At 39.5% G+C, this 15,654-nt stretch overlaps 2 protein-coding genes across 2 annotated transcripts in view; one reads left to right on the top strand and one right to left on the bottom strand.

Moving 5' to 3' along the window:
* The window catches only part of LOC135699418 (xanthine dehydrogenase-like), a 394,729-nt gene that overhangs the window by 269,900 nt on the left and 109,175 nt on the right, over positions 1-15,654 (bottom strand). The gene's annotated exons all lie outside the window — the stretch shown is intronic.
* Positions 1-15,654, top strand: part of LOC135699437 (protein phosphatase 1 regulatory subunit 14B) — a 128,170-nt gene that overhangs the window by 8,343 nt on the left and 104,173 nt on the right. The window contains exon 2 of the mRNA XM_065219701.1: positions 11,289-11,865. The gene's annotated coding sequence lies outside the window, so the exon portion shown is untranslated. The remainder of the gene's footprint in view (positions 1-11,288; positions 11,866-15,654) is intronic.

Raw genomic sequence — 15,654 nt, 5'->3', positions numbered from 1 at the left:
GATTTTGATATCGTGTTCGGTAAATTTAACCGAAACCAGAACAGCTGAGCGTTCGGTAAAACTTTGACCTTCATTTTAAAGGCTATTGAATTTGAAAATTGTTCAACCTTGTTTAAATGATCAAATCTTGTAATTTTTGTGGAGATTTAGTTTCAAAGTAGCTGACAAGCAATTGAATTGAATTGCATAAATTTTACCGAAAAGTTCAGCTGTTCAGATTTCGGTTAAAATTACCGAAGTCGGCGATAATTTCTAAGTGTGTAGGCATTGAATATCAGGAGAAGTTTATTTCGTTTACATCATGACTTCACCGGAGCAACCACGTGGCGATTCGACCCTGCCCGCTTGAAACGAAAATCTCGGTCTATCCGCTCCTGGCAGTCTTCGATTAAATTCCAAGAATTTTATACCTCGGTTGACAGCAAGAGTGCCCCGGAGAAATGTAAAATCAAAAAGAAGCCGAATTTCACCCAAAAAAAATCCTTGTATGGCAAGCATTCTGCAGTTGTGGGCTGAAAAGCGAAACTTTCGTTACTTCTGGGACCAGGAACCAGCAAATTTACCAGGAGGAGTGCCTACGGAAGAGACTACTGCCTTTTCTGGAACTTGACTTGACAAACAGCCACTACTCAAATTCCACCAAACAGTGGTACAGTGAAAATGGCGTCACAGTTATTCCAAAGGAGATGATTCCGCCCAATACTCCGGAACTAAGGCCAATTCAGGAATACTGGTCAATTGTTAAGCACATACTGAAGAAAACGGGTGGAACTGCAACTGACCTGAAGGATTTCAAGCGGAAATGGAATTTACCAGCCAAACAAGTGGGAACAGGGCTCGTGCAAAAGATAATGGGCCGTGTACGAAGAAAAGTTCGAGCGTATGGTAAGAAGGAAGACTGAAACAATGCTCTTACAATAAGCATAATACATACTAATGTATAGCTGGTACATTGAACTATGACAAATAAAACGCATTTTTAAACCCCAGCAAAAATTTCGTGTCCGGATTCTTTCGTGTTCAACCTTTATAAGCATACAACCCTGCTTGTTTTCACGAGATTTATTAATTTAAGCAATGCATAATTTTGTTTGGATCACAATATGTACATATCCCGTTTCGGACAATTTTTGGTGTCCTTTTTATAATCTGAACAGTTCTTAGCGTTGGTGCTATTAAGCCAGCACAGCTAGACCCATACATGCACACAGGTGTGCGAGTTGTATACATGGACTTGAAAAAGGAGATTCCCTTCTCGCTTAATTTTCTCAATCGGAAAGGGGAACTTAATCTATCACGGGAATAAAAACAAATGTTTATTATGCAAGGTGGAGGTGCACTGGATGAATTCCTGACTCTGACGCAGCCAGGAAAAAAAAAATAACAGAACAACATTCAAAAACAGGATGTATAATAGCAACTACCGGAAGAAGAACGGAGCGGTAGCAGAATGTGGCTGAAAGGACGTGGGGGACAACAACGACTAAGATACAGAGGAAGAAGTAGAAGTGCTTAAGGAAGAGGTAGTGGAAATGGCCATGAGGCTTTGGGAGACAGTGGAGAGGATGTAAGCGATGCTAACAAATAGTAGCCATCTGTTTTCAAGAATCGGAATGACGCTATCTGAGGTTTCATAGATTTATTAAGACATTTGAGTACAACATATACGAATTGGAAATTCGAAAAAAATATCGTACAGCAACAAAATTAAAAAAAAAAGTGTTCCTTAAGTTTGCAATATTGAAACAGAACTGGACGAGTCCAGTGTCTCGAAATCAGTTCATAAACCAATATTTATTTTATTCCAGTCCATCAGTAAATGTACGATGCTCTTGGTCAGCGCGTTTCCAACTGTTTCGTTGACGGAGTGCTTTCAAAAACAAATCTTTGCCGGAGCGCTGTGATTGGAAAACAAAACACTGGTGAGCATTTCCAGGACAATTAGCAAAAAAAAAAGAGTTTTAGACATGACCTTCTGCGATTTGCACGAAACTTCGTCTAATCACGACTGTTGCAATATTTTCAAAATTTGATCCGTAAAATCCACGATTTATCAAAAGAAATCCGCATCTTCAAACACTAATCCGCGACAAATAAAAATCTTTTCATTGCTTAACAATACTATTTTCATTACCACTACATGGCATTTCAAGCTTAATGCATATAGCATATTAGCTTTTTGCTTGCTCTCTACTTAGTGTTCTATGAAGCACTTCCGCATTTTAATTGAGAGCTTTCTATGTCTGTACCATCCTATGCCTAAGGAAGTGGTGAAATTGTCCAACCCGGAAAAGCAATAGACCGGACGGGAATCGAACCCAGTCACCTTCAGCATGTTTTAGTTTTTAAATACTTCATTAGTTAGATTTTTATCTCGTTGGCTTGTTCATTAGACTGATGCAAAATTTGAAATTTTCGCTCCACAGTGCTCAAATGGTTCCAAATTGGTCCCTGATTAGCCTCCCAAAATTTTAACTCATTTAGTTTAAAATTGACTCGGCACAAACCATTTCAAGTTTATATGGGAATTACTATGGAGAAACCATAATTTCAGTTCATATCTATCTCAAAATTAACCAGTTCACTCTACTTTAGAAAATGATAGCTGAGCTTGTTGAAAATTTTCTCAGCTACAACTTTGTTCAAGACCACTTTTCGATCAAATGTAAGGAACAAAAATTATTAATGATTCAAGTCATTGATGTCTTATGATTATGCTCAATCAACTGTTCAACAGGCAACATTGGTGTTTATGGCGCGTAGAATAGAGGACAAAAATCATGGCTACTATGTCACACTGCAGAATACAGTGTTGCCCACAATACAGTTGCTTAATCTTGCCATAAGATTATCAATCTCTTAAAAAATTAATAACTATTTAATTTGACGTTTGGCTGAAAAATGATCTTCTGCAAAGTTGTAGCTGATAAAAATTCCCATAAGAATAGCAATAGAATTTGTTAACAGTACAATATGTAAAAAGGCTAGAAGACAATGAACAAAAAGTTTTGTTTTCCCATAGTAATTTCCATGTAAACTTCAAATGGTTTGTGCCAAGTCAGTTTCTTATAAAATGAGTTTTCACTTTTGGAGGCTAATCAGGACCCGATTTGGCACCGTTTGAGCACTGTGGAGCGAAAATTTCAAATTTAGCATCAGTCTATTGTTCATCTTGTGCCCTCCAGCATGGACTTGCTTCATAGCTGCGCCTTTACCGGCTGAGCTATCGTTTGCAGGTTCTCCAAATCTTCCAGGAGATCTGTTGATTTGTTCTACTAGATCAACCAAGACTGGGACAACCAGTGTTGGGAAAATATCAAAAAATCAATTTTCACCAATGCCCAAGATCACGCTTAATTTTCGTAGACAAAAATCAACAATCAAGAAACTGCGGATGATATTACAAGCTGTGATATCGTAGCTACGAATATCAAGCTAACCAAACTTATCAGCTACAATTCTAACCAAACCGTGGTGAGCATGAGTTTCATGATTTTTACTTTACATCCGAACGCGACCTGAAACTACCATCACTGCTGGCAGCAGTAGCTTCGTGTCTGCCATCGGTGAAGAGTAAAGAGAGATAGCAACCTATACTTTCTCTTTCAGAGCTCTCAGCTCTTTTGCATGTTGTGAATAGTCTCGCAATATCAAAGGAGCTTGTAAAATCAATATCAAGCATGATATTTTGTTCCAACATCACGTGTGATGTTGAGAGCGTATGAGAGCGGATAAATATCATTTGATTGATGATTTTGCCAACACTGGTCCGGAGTATCGAAATACTTCCATCAAGGGGTAGGTCACTCCGCACACCAATTTTGGGTCATCTTTTTTGTCAGTGTGCCGCAAGTATGCTGATTGTGCCGGTCATAGAGCAAGCTGCGATTGTTTGTAACATACCCATCTCGGCAAACCGGTATTTCTGACACCTTGAATGTTTTGGTTTGAAATCGCAAGGATAAATCGGATTAAGGATGACTCGGGAAGTGGCGGGTGTGCGAAATTTCGGTGTTTTGAGATCCATAGAGTAATAAAAGTCCTGTGTTTTAGTGTTTTATAATGCCCTCAAAAGCAGACCAGAAACCTAGCCCTTCGGCCGGAAAGAGTTGGAACCGGTGGGGAGTATTATTGGAGACCGACTATAGAGGGTAAAAGACTTCTTTAGTTTGTTTTGTGTGAGTTGCAGCAGTAATTGAATTAAGGGTACTACCCAACAAACAATTTGAGCTGAATAATGGCTGAATAAACCATTTTTTAGCTGATGAAGCATATTTTTGCCTGAATAAGCTCTTATTCAGCATGCAATGTTTGTTGGGTAATGAGGTCTGATTAACTGCCTCTTCCTCTTGAGTCCACTCTAGAACCTACATTTCGTATTTAGATCTATTAGTGAACTGCTGGTCTGAGTTTCTCTGGTATATTCAATTAGAAGATGTTCCTGAACATACAGTCAAACAGCACGTAATATTGTGAACCACTTCAATGACAGTTGTCCAGCAGCGCTCCCATTTTATTTACATCAATCTAATGCCTACCACCAATGTGCCGATGGATGTGCCCAAGCTGTTTAGAATATACATATTCCGGCACAATGTGCTGAGTGACGGAATATATAGAATATAGAATATAGTAATGACTGAGTGACGGAATATAGTAATTCCGGCACAATGTGCTGAGTGACTTACCCCTTGACTTCCATACAAATTCACAGGGACTATGTGCATCATGCATGACCTATTGTGTGCAGATGGTGTAGGTTCTCCTAATGGTCCATTTAGTTTATTTGGAAGGCTCAATCGCGTTAGTTTTACAGAGCCGATAATTTATTGTTCACTGTTTGTAACAAAATTAACTTAATTCTATGTCTAGTAGAAGTTGAGCCGAATACTCGCGGCTTACTCGAGGTTAGAAGGGTACATTGTGGGTTATTGGTGTCTCATCAGAGCGTTGTCGCTAGTATGAATGGTTCTAGATTCGTCTGGAGTTCGACCGGCTATGGTGCGTGACCAGTGGGGGACGATGTGACTCAAGACGGTGGGATAAGACAAAAAAAAAAACCAATAAAGAGAGACAAAAGACAAAGTAATTAAATTCATATACTAGACATTTGAAGAAACACATAAACCGACTGCATATAGCAGATATCGCGAGTTCCCAACACGTCTCTGATAGATACATAGGGTTGTCTTTCTGGGGCCTCGAGGGTATTCAAAAGTCGCTATCTGGTGGTGTCATTATCCATACATTTCAAAAACTGCGTGATCGATGTCATCGTAACCGTTTCCACACCGACAGATGTTGCTGTCCACGAGGTTTATTTTATTGAGATGAGCATCTAGCGAGTAGTGGTTGGATAAGCCCAAGCCTTTAAACCACGCTCTCGAAGAAACACTAGGAATAATTGATGTAACCACCGTCCAAGATTTCCAACTCGAAAGGGTACTCTGACGCACTAAATGTTAAAATTCATCGTGTGAAATTTGCCTGTCATAAGGTCTTGGAGTTCAGATGATTTATTCTACTAGATCAACCATGATTGGGATAGTGTCTGTAGTATTTAAAATGTCCATACAGATTCATAGTGACTATGTGGATCATGCTCCAGATGTTCTAGGTTCTCCATATCGTCCTGCTGTTCAGATAATTTGTCCTACTAGATCAGCAAAGACTGAGCTACATAGCTTGGGACCGAAGAGAGTCCCAACAAACATTGAATGTTGAATAAGAGCTTATTCAGGCAAAAACAAGCTTCTTCAGCTAAAAAATTGATTATTCAGCTGTTGAACAACTCAAATTGTTTGTTGGGGTACCAGAGCTGAGCCAAAAAATTTGAGCACGATTCTTCGAGACCTTCTGGTCTTAGAGTTACCTCTATGCTATTAATCTGTTTGGACATATTTCGATACTAAAGACATTATTGGTTGATCTACTCGAACAAATCAACTGAACTCCAGTACGATTTAAAGAACCTAAAATATCCAGTATACGTGGAAATTAGTCGCATATACACGATCCGAACTAGAGCCAAATGAACAACAACATTTATGACAGAAAAACTACAAGGGACAGCCCTATACGGTGACGTAGGACTACGTGGTATTATATAATAAATGTTTTTTTTTAACTTCAGCAGGAGCTTGTGTTTTGTGTACGAATAGGATTTTGAGCGGGGTTCTCTCTGTTTATACTCTTTAGTATAACTATGTTTGCCCTGAAAAGAATCTTTTGATATAAATTTTAGTTGGGATATGTTCAGAAATTTACCTCTTTTTGGTGGTAGTACAGGCTTAAAGCCTTTGGAAGATGATGATGACGTGTAGGCAGCTGGATCAGCAAATTGGACCGGACAATCCGATATTCTTCGGTTCAATGATTGGGCACTCGCAACAGTTTCGGCCCGTCTGCTGCTGGACAGGGGTTGAAATGGTGTCTGCGGCAGGTTGGAAGGCCGCAAAATTTCAGTGTCCACTCGGCTAAAGCTCCTCCTCTTTTTAGTTTTCCTCGTTAAACTCCTTCTCTCAACAAGTTGGTAAATCTTAGCCTTTAGCAGAAAGACGCTTAAAACTTTTTTCGGTGAATTTATGATCCTGTTCCACGTCATGGTTATTCTCTATGCCTGTTCAGATAAATTAGTACTTTTATTTAGTTTTCTCTACTGCGCTAAATCAAACGAGTAGATATAAGAAGTGATTTTATACGCGCTCGAATAATTGAAAATTCGATAAACATTTAAGCGAATATCTGGAAACATCTTTACGATCAATCGCCGGTGTGATGCTAGGTTTTCATTGCTATGACGACGACTGAATTAAGGGCCTTAGAAGCAGAGAGGTAAAAGTCAATTCTCTTAATCGATTTCTTCTTTTGATTACCATGGCTTCACTAATATATTTCGCACAATTTCTGCTATGCTCGTCAATGCCACTTCGATTTGTTTCGTCTAGAAACGATTCTCTGATGACTTTGTTGAGGAAGCAGCATATGCATGTACATAATTGTGGATTTGTTAGTTATTTCGACGGTTTTGGACAATGCTGGACATTCACCACTTTTTCAATTGTTCTTGTTGAAAATCAACAGTATTTGCATTGCTATCGATGCGTGGAAATATTTCTGATCGATTGAGGATAAAATTATTGAAATTAGTTCATGGGCAGCTGAGTTATTAACGTTCAAAATCTTTCATAATTTCGTTACATGTTCCATTTCCGGTTTTCACAAAGTGTATCCCCATATAGAAATCGCAGTTCAATTCGGTGACAAATCCGCGAAAATCGAGGAATCCGCGAAAATTCAGTGTTCACTCGGCTGTCGACAGAAGCAGGCTACTCTCGATCAAGCGATCATCTGTTTGCTCGGCAGCAACCATTGTATGGTTCACCTTATCGTTCTTCATCAGCACTTCTTTCGGTTAATGCGTCGTTGACTTTAGAAAGGAACCGTTTAGTGATGAGTGTGACGTTTTGGGTCCATTGCTGCAATGGAAGCGTTCTGCACCCCGTTGGCGATACTGCCATACAATGAAACCACTGACGGCGGGTCCCCTTCTGATGGAGGACGCGTTTTGGATAGCGGAAGATAACCAAATTATGCATCGGGGATGCTGGTAGACCCGATCATATTCATTTGTTATGAAACTGAATATTTTTGACGCGTACCGTCAAATAAATAACCATTTCTCGCGCCAGTTGATAAGAATAGAGTTGCCCAGATGAAAATTTGAAGGTTTTAGCACATGAAATGATGATTTTAGAGAATCATTATTTTTAATATTAATTCAATCTTCTGATCAAAGAGTTGGCATTATTTACTGACCCCGATTTCTACTCCTCAGTACCCTCTGACTCCGACAGCTATATATATTCGACATGTCACATTAAGATAGTCATCTAGCTCCTCAGCATCAGATTTCATGAAAAATAAATCTATTGACAGATCTTGTAGAAGCTTAAGCATGCATATTAGGGTGGTTCAAAATATCGATTTTGCTCCACCAAACTCAAACGAATCCAAATCAAGTCCTGATCACTTTCCCAAAGTTTCAGCTCATTTGGTTGCGATCTCATATTACAGTGGCACTTTTAAGTTTATATGGGAATTACTATGAGGAAAGTAAACATTTTTTGTTCTCATAGGATAGATCGTCATAATGGTTTAGAGCGAAGCTTTTATTTATAGTTAATTTTCTCAACTGCAACTTTGCTGAAGACTCCTTTTTGATTGAACGTTAAGAAAATTAGCTATAGGCCCTTAGGCCTAATTTTGGAAAGTGAAAGGTTGAACTTTGAAATTCCTGCAAGGAATGGTTTTCGAGATAACGGAGAAAGCCTGGGAAAGCTGATGGGCTAGCGTACTAGGCATTACAAGGAAATAATTAAAGAACAAAGGGACCAGTAAGAAACCAATGGAAAAAGCGAACACAAACAAATCAAAGTCTCCCATCTTAGCACCACAGTAAACACTAAAATGATAATTGCAGTCTGAAATAATCAGCGTGTGAAACGTATTGATTGCCTATCACACTTGCTAATGGTAATTTTCAAATTGAACGATTCTCACTAATGGATTTGCTTTTCTAATAAACTTTCCCATACAAATGTTGTAGGAAAGCAATCCTCCCTTTTTTCTCTCTATCTAATGACCCTGGTAGTGACCTATCTCAGGCGGCGGCGTTTGACTCGTCATCATGCAAGACCGATAAAGAAGCAAAAATATACTAACTTTCTTGGGGCGATAAAGGTGGAAATACACGGTTCAAGTCAGTTGGTTTAATTCATCCCCGATCTTAAGCGACTTGAAACCGAATTGAAAAAGTTGGGCTTCAATCATCTTCCTTGACGTTCATTTCGCAGGTGACCGTTGAATTGGAATCGTCTAAGCCGGGCTTAATGCGATCGGATGGGATGATAGCAATGCTGTTCAGTGCTCAGCCTACTGCGAGGCTGCTGCTAACGATGATGCGCGATCGTAAAATAAAGCAGAGTTTTGCTGTGGTGCTGTCGATCGGTGTGGGATGAAAGTGGGTCAGCAGCAGGCTATGGCTGATGTCTATCATGGATGGTACCCTCCCTTTTTCCTTTCCGTTGTATTCGCAATGGGCTTCTTAGTAAGTGCGTGTACGCATGATAGCTCAGCTCGCCCGCTGCTAGATAAACTGAATCAAAAAGGTTGCCTCAAGTTCCGCGGAAATAGGCACGCGGGAGTTTTTTTCTTTAATTTTATTTGAGTTACAGTTAGAGTAACTTTAAAGCCGTTAATTGGTTGTTGCTCGAAGCGATTGAAGTGGAATGTTTATTCGTTTTGTTAGCTTCATAAACACCTACCCAATAGATTATCAGTTGTGTGACGTTGACCACTTTGCTTGTGCTACGAAATACACAGCGTGACGCTAAAATATACCTTTAAATATTTTGCAATTTAAGTTGCTAACCAATGCTAATAGGCAATACCCCCATTGCAATGCATCTCGTAGTTTATTTCAAAGACGAATACATTTGTATTGAAAAAGTTGACAAGTCATATTGGGCTAGTACTAACATCAAGAATCAGCCATACGTGTGACTCAAACGCGGTCGATACATATTGATTATCAACAACCTACGCTTTTACAGTGCCAGATAACGGGCACTTGTTAAGTGTATTGATTGGTAAAAGTTGATATGATAACTCTGAAATAGAAACCGAAAGTCTCATTTGGCGCTGCCATTATCGATTACACTCAGCGGCAAATTTCCATCACTCGAAGAATACTTCACATTCCTAATTAATCAGCACCATTCCATCTCCATAAATCGAAGTCAGCACAGGAAACAAGCTGCAATCTAAGCTTACTCCACTTCAAGGTCATTCGCATTCGAGGTCCGCTGAAGATAAGCCGAATGGCCATCATCAGAGTAGTCGGTGCTCGGAGTGAGAAAAACATAAACACCAAAGAAGCCAGGGAAAAAATCGTGCATGCAAATAAATTTAGCACGCCAACAAGTCGTTGGCACTGGCGGCGGCTCCGTTGATAGGCCTTATTTCACGGTAAAATGGAAAACATTCTTGCAGCAGCAGCGGCAGTAGAAAAACCGCTCGGTAGAGAAAGGCTCTCGCGGGATCCTCCCCAAAGTTATCCGCCTGTTCCGTTCCGTTCCTCAACGGTTGAATGAAGTTCATTTCTACAGTTTCGGCCGGTGTTCCCCCGGCTTACTTGGATCCGACCATTGCCAAGCCAATTGGATTTTCCTCCACTTTACTGCTGCTGCTGTTGTTGTTGTTACTGCGCTAGGGTACCATCGGGCCGTACCGGTTACGCTTTGGTCGTTCCGGAGCTGTTGTTCTACCTTTCCTTCCATATCGTGCGGGAACTATATCCGACGAGGAACTCTATACCTTTCACTGATTGGGAATGGAAATTTATACTGAAATGGAAATTTGTACGGATACCCGGCACAATTTCGTAAGTCAATTTCATCGTAAAAATGAGATGTAATATGGAAAATTCGCAATGAAATCTTGTAATGTTCGTAAAATTTGATTACAAATTCCCATCAAACCCAACAATTTTTAAAGATGTATAGTTTCCTTATTTTGCAATCTAAAAACATTCGAAGAACGCACCTGGTGACCGTCGTGCCTCGCGCTATTCGAGCGCGTTTTGACTCAAAGCCGCATGAGATTAAAATATGCTGATAAATGTCATTCACCGCTGCTGCTTCCCTTATGCGGTGTCGTCGTGCTCCGTGTTGCGAAGATCCGCTTTTCTGCCGCCCATTATTGCTCTGCTCCTCCACCATCAGAGTGTAACGCGAAGAACGCGGCGTCAGCAGAACTACGTAGGCTTACTTTCGTTCTTCGCCACAGAACACGACAGAACTTTGCCTCGATTCGAACCCAGCGCAGAAAGCAGGCCATGGCACCAGCGACGTATATAGGACCGACCGTAGCAATACTAGTAGGCATGGAAGCCAAAAAGTGTATACGGAAAATTATAGTTGCTGTCTTTCTCGAGTTCCCCGGGGCCGGGGCCCTTCGTGAGAGCAATAAATTTAGCGTGTGTTGAAAAATTAAGTGCTATTCCCGAACCTAGGCACAATTATTCACATGGAACCAGGGGCGGACATAGAAAGCTTTTCGATGAGGAATTTGTAGGCCCATAGTCGGTAGTTCGATGTCAACAAACTTTGAAATATGTGAAGTGCTTGAATTTATTTCTATAGTTCGCAGGAACTTTCATTTATGTACCACACGATCCTTCTTAATTAGGTTAAACTAATTTTGTATTTTTCCTCTTCTACTTACAGAACATTTGAAAAAAAAAACACTTCGACTGTTTGGGAAAAACTCCGATCCTGATTCAGCAGTAAAAGTTCCACTGCTACTAAAAGTAAGTTGCACCTGTCCGAAAATAGTGTTTGTTACCGAAAGGAAATAGATCTCAAACGAGTGAGTGAAAAGTAAATTAAATTTTAAACGGGAGAGTGCAGCAGCCGTTTTGCAGAGAAAAAAAAATCCAAGTGCGAGTGTAGCAAAAAAAAAACGTAAAACAACGTTTAAATTTTGGGTGTTACACAAGAAAAGAAGAGCAGTCGGGAAAGTAACCGACGACGAGAGCTAAATTTTCGGAGTGAAAAGTGTGAACATAGAAAATTGGAAAAGTTTTTTTTTAATTAAAATCAACGACTTACGTTAGTAGCGGAGAGAGTCGCAAGCAGTAGCACCGGAATTTATTGTCTTATTTAACACGTGGTATTTTGTTTGTTTGTGAGGAGCAGCGTTAGTAAAATACACCACGTAGACATTTCGTCGTTGACGTCATCATCTTTGTGATTGACAGCTAGCTAAAAACAGCAGGACGGTCGCCGATCAAGGCTTGCTCAGGTGAGAGATTAGGTTACAGGAATTTACATCTTAATGAATTTCGATGCCGTAATGAGCTTACGATTTGTTTGCTACAGTACCTTCCCGTTTTATTTTTCTTAAAAACTGCGATCCATTGAATGCTTAATTAAGTTCTTGATCTTACTACAACATTCTTCAGGGATCAGAGATGGCTGGTAATTTATGAACAGTTCTCAACGAATCTCTGATGTTAAACTGTGGAAAGTATTATTTAATGGAGTCGTGTTGACAAAAATGGAAAGGCACTGTACTTTGTTGGGAGGAAGAAAAAGCATAAGAATGACGAGGACATCATTTAATAAGCGCCATCATTTTTGATAATGTGTCTTCCAGTTTTTTTATCTGCAAGAACGTATTTATAGAATTGTATTTAGAACTTATGTGCGTCATCTTGACTCTGAATAAATATTAAATCACATCATTCGAGCAGTTATGAATGACATTTCCTACCACTTGAACTTTACCACGGAGCATTATTATGAAATTCTTTCTTCTAGAACCACGAGAAAATAGGGTTTTATTTATGAAAGGACCAAAAATCTTAAAATGTATTGCCTCATTGTTTTAAAATCTCTGGTAGAAGGTCGTCTCGAAACTACTCGATTATATGATTAATTGTGCTAATCATGTTTAACCACGGTTGAACTGCACTGTACCGGCAAATTGTGATGACGATAGCATTTGGTAATTCATTCCTGGAACCCTCAAACACACAACACGCTTCATTGTCAAAATAATACTTAAACTGTTACCTTCTGTGTTGCACAACCTTTGTGTTCAACTTTCATGGTCGGAAGACAGCAGCAACGCCATGTGTGAACGCGTATTTGATCGTTTCACGGTTGGATGAAGAAAAAAAATGCTACGGCTGCAGCAGTCTGTTAGTGCTGCGATGAAGAAATCGCGAGAAAACAAAAATTTATCTCATTTGCACGCCTTTTTCGGAACACACAGAGCTGAGATTATGTCTTAAGACTGCTGCTGTGAGTGAAATATGCAAGCGCATACGTATCGGCAACAGGGGTAGGACGTGGAGCGGAAGGGATTACCTACGTACGCTTTGTTGCGGAGTTGATCATATTTTTAGGTGATTGCATCATTTGCATCCATGCTTATTTATGGCAATGGCAAATGGGAACAGTTTGAAGTTGGAAATTGCAATTAGCTTTGGTATTCACACCTATATAAAAATAGAAATGAACGGACTCAATTCAAAGACATTGCTTCGAAGAGTTGCCACATTTAAAATTGCAGTTTTTCAAATTATCCATTTTGATCCACGCATCACAATCGATTCTAAGGCTGTGTTCCATTTGGTGAATTTTCACTTACATTTGACACTTCGAAAATAAATTATAATGTTCGAAAATCCCCCTGCTGATCATCCGATTTTCAAGAAGGTGTTTGTCAAAATTTATTCCTACTCTGTCAGAAATAAGTCCGGTACAATAGCAGGTTTATTTGAAAATATTCCATCTGTCAAATTTAAGTGAAAATTCACCGGAACGCAGCCTAAATCAGACCCTGATCATTAGAGAGGGTCTAGTGTAAGAGATGAGCGGATTCAAAACCAACTGCATTGGCAACCTATGCCTAAGTAATTTCTAGCAACACTGTCAATTCGCTGCTCGATTGGCTCTGGCTTTGACAGTTCGTTTGGCTCAAAACCTGCCAGTCCGCTTCTCTCTTATACTAGACCCTCTCTACTGATCATGATCCTAAAATATGATTTCATTCAGTCGGATGAAGGCCCGTATGGTTTCTTTCATTTATTGGATTCGGAGCATCGAGTTTGAATCTTTGTTTCAAACGGACTCAATATTTCTGAACCATCTTGCCCCTTAAATGCTGCACAGCAGGCCTGGTCGTTTTTATATATTTTGGCGCCGGTGGTGTAGTGGTATGCGTGATTATCTCTCACCCCAGCAGGCACGGGGTTCAATCATAGAGGTAATTCTAAGACTAGAAGGTCCCGAAATAACGTGCTCAACTTTTTGTCTCAGCTCTGGTACTCTCTTCGGTCCCAAGCTAATCGATTCACCCCTCAAAACATAGCAAAAACCAATAACCCCTCATTTTATCTGTCAAATTTCATAGCGAATCAAAACAAACATTGCGTAGTACTAGAATTTCGACTAGAATGGGGTACGTTAATCGTTTGCTTGGGACCAATAGGCTAGTCAAGTAGTGAGCCAATTTAAAATCGTTAGTTTCGTATTGATTGTTGGTTCAATCCCAGTCGGCGCCACCGGGATGTTTTAAGGCATAACATCTCTGATCACGCCTTGAGGGAAGTAAAGCCGTTGGTCCCCGGTTCATGAGTTGATGGGTCGATAGGTAGGATCCAGGTGTGCCCAACAAACAATCGTCTATTGAAGAAACGACTTCTTGGCCATTTTATTCAACTGCATGCTTAATAGTATTTGTATTTTGACTATATGTTTTTAGTATTACTTCTACGTGAAGTCAACGATTTACATAGTTGAAGATGCTAATTTCAAATAACAGACTGTAGTGGTAATTTTTATACGATAGATGGAGTAGAAGAAAGCATAGAGTTGATAGTTCCGTTAGAGTACGGCAGTGTGAAGATTGTATATAGATATTAGAATAACGAACTAGGACAACTTTTAAGGAAGGTACAAATCGGTTTTTTCATCTCTCTTTACCAAACTCCCCCTTTGGAGAGGGATGGTGAGGGGTGTCCCCCCCCACCACCGATTTGTACCTTCCTTAAAAGTTGTCCTAGTTCGCTATTCTAATATCTATATACAATCTTCACACTGCCGTACTCTAACGGAACTATCAACTCTATGCTTTCTTCTACTCCATCTATCGTATAAAAATTACCACTACAGTCTGTTATTTGAAATTAGCATCTTCAACTAAGTATTTGTATACTATTTTTAATAATAACTTCTGTTTAAGCTTTGTTCACACAAATCTGAAGAATTTTTTCAGCCACAACTATTTGGTGTTGTATAAGGTATGTCGAGGAGCTTTTATTCGAGTTATATGAGTTGTAACAGAGTTTATACGATAACATTTTTGATTATTCAGCGTTTTTTAGACATCACTGCTTCCTTAAAACAGTTATGCTCTTGATTCCCATGTAAAGTAACGTTTAATTAGACATTATTATACATTTATTAAACGATTGTTCAACTGTGGTCAAAATGTACCCGAAAATAAGAGGGACGGGGACAAACACAGGGAAGGATATGTTTCTTAAGTGATTGTTTTCATTATTTCTGACGTGGCTCGCAACACACAGATATTAGAAAATTTATTAAATACTTATACATGTCTCGTTGCATGGGATTCGAACCATGTACCTTCCGATCACCAGCCGCTTGCCTTGTCATCTGAGCTATCCTAGAATTCAAGCTGAACATTGCATTAGGTCTTAAGTTATATGGACAGATTCTCTTTGTCGACTTTCTCTTTGTATTCCCACGGCCATGTTAATACATTCTCAGCTATTTTCAGCACATAGATCGATAAAAGAAGCTTTTATCTAGCATGTACTACGACAAACACAACAAGAAACGGTTATTAACGAAAGAGAAAGTCGACGAAGAGAATCGATCAATGTTACTTAGGACCTAATGCAACTCCTTTAAGGCCCTGTAGGAATGATTATTTCATTCATCGTTGTTTTACATGAGACCAATGTTACCTCTTAATCTCTCCAATTCCAAGGAAAGGATGCTCGGTTATTTTTCAAACTAGATCAATGCATTCATTGTCGTGAGTAATTTGATCGAT

This window comes from Ochlerotatus camptorhynchus, unplaced genomic scaffold (assembly GCF_037179485.1).
Source record: "Ochlerotatus camptorhynchus isolate MF236.1 unplaced genomic scaffold, CSIRO-AGI_Acam_v1.1 ptg000108l, whole genome shotgun sequence".
Lineage (NCBI taxonomy): Eukaryota > Metazoa > Arthropoda > Insecta > Diptera > Culicidae > Ochlerotatus > Ochlerotatus camptorhynchus.
This window is presented reverse-complemented; position numbering and strand designations above follow the sequence as displayed.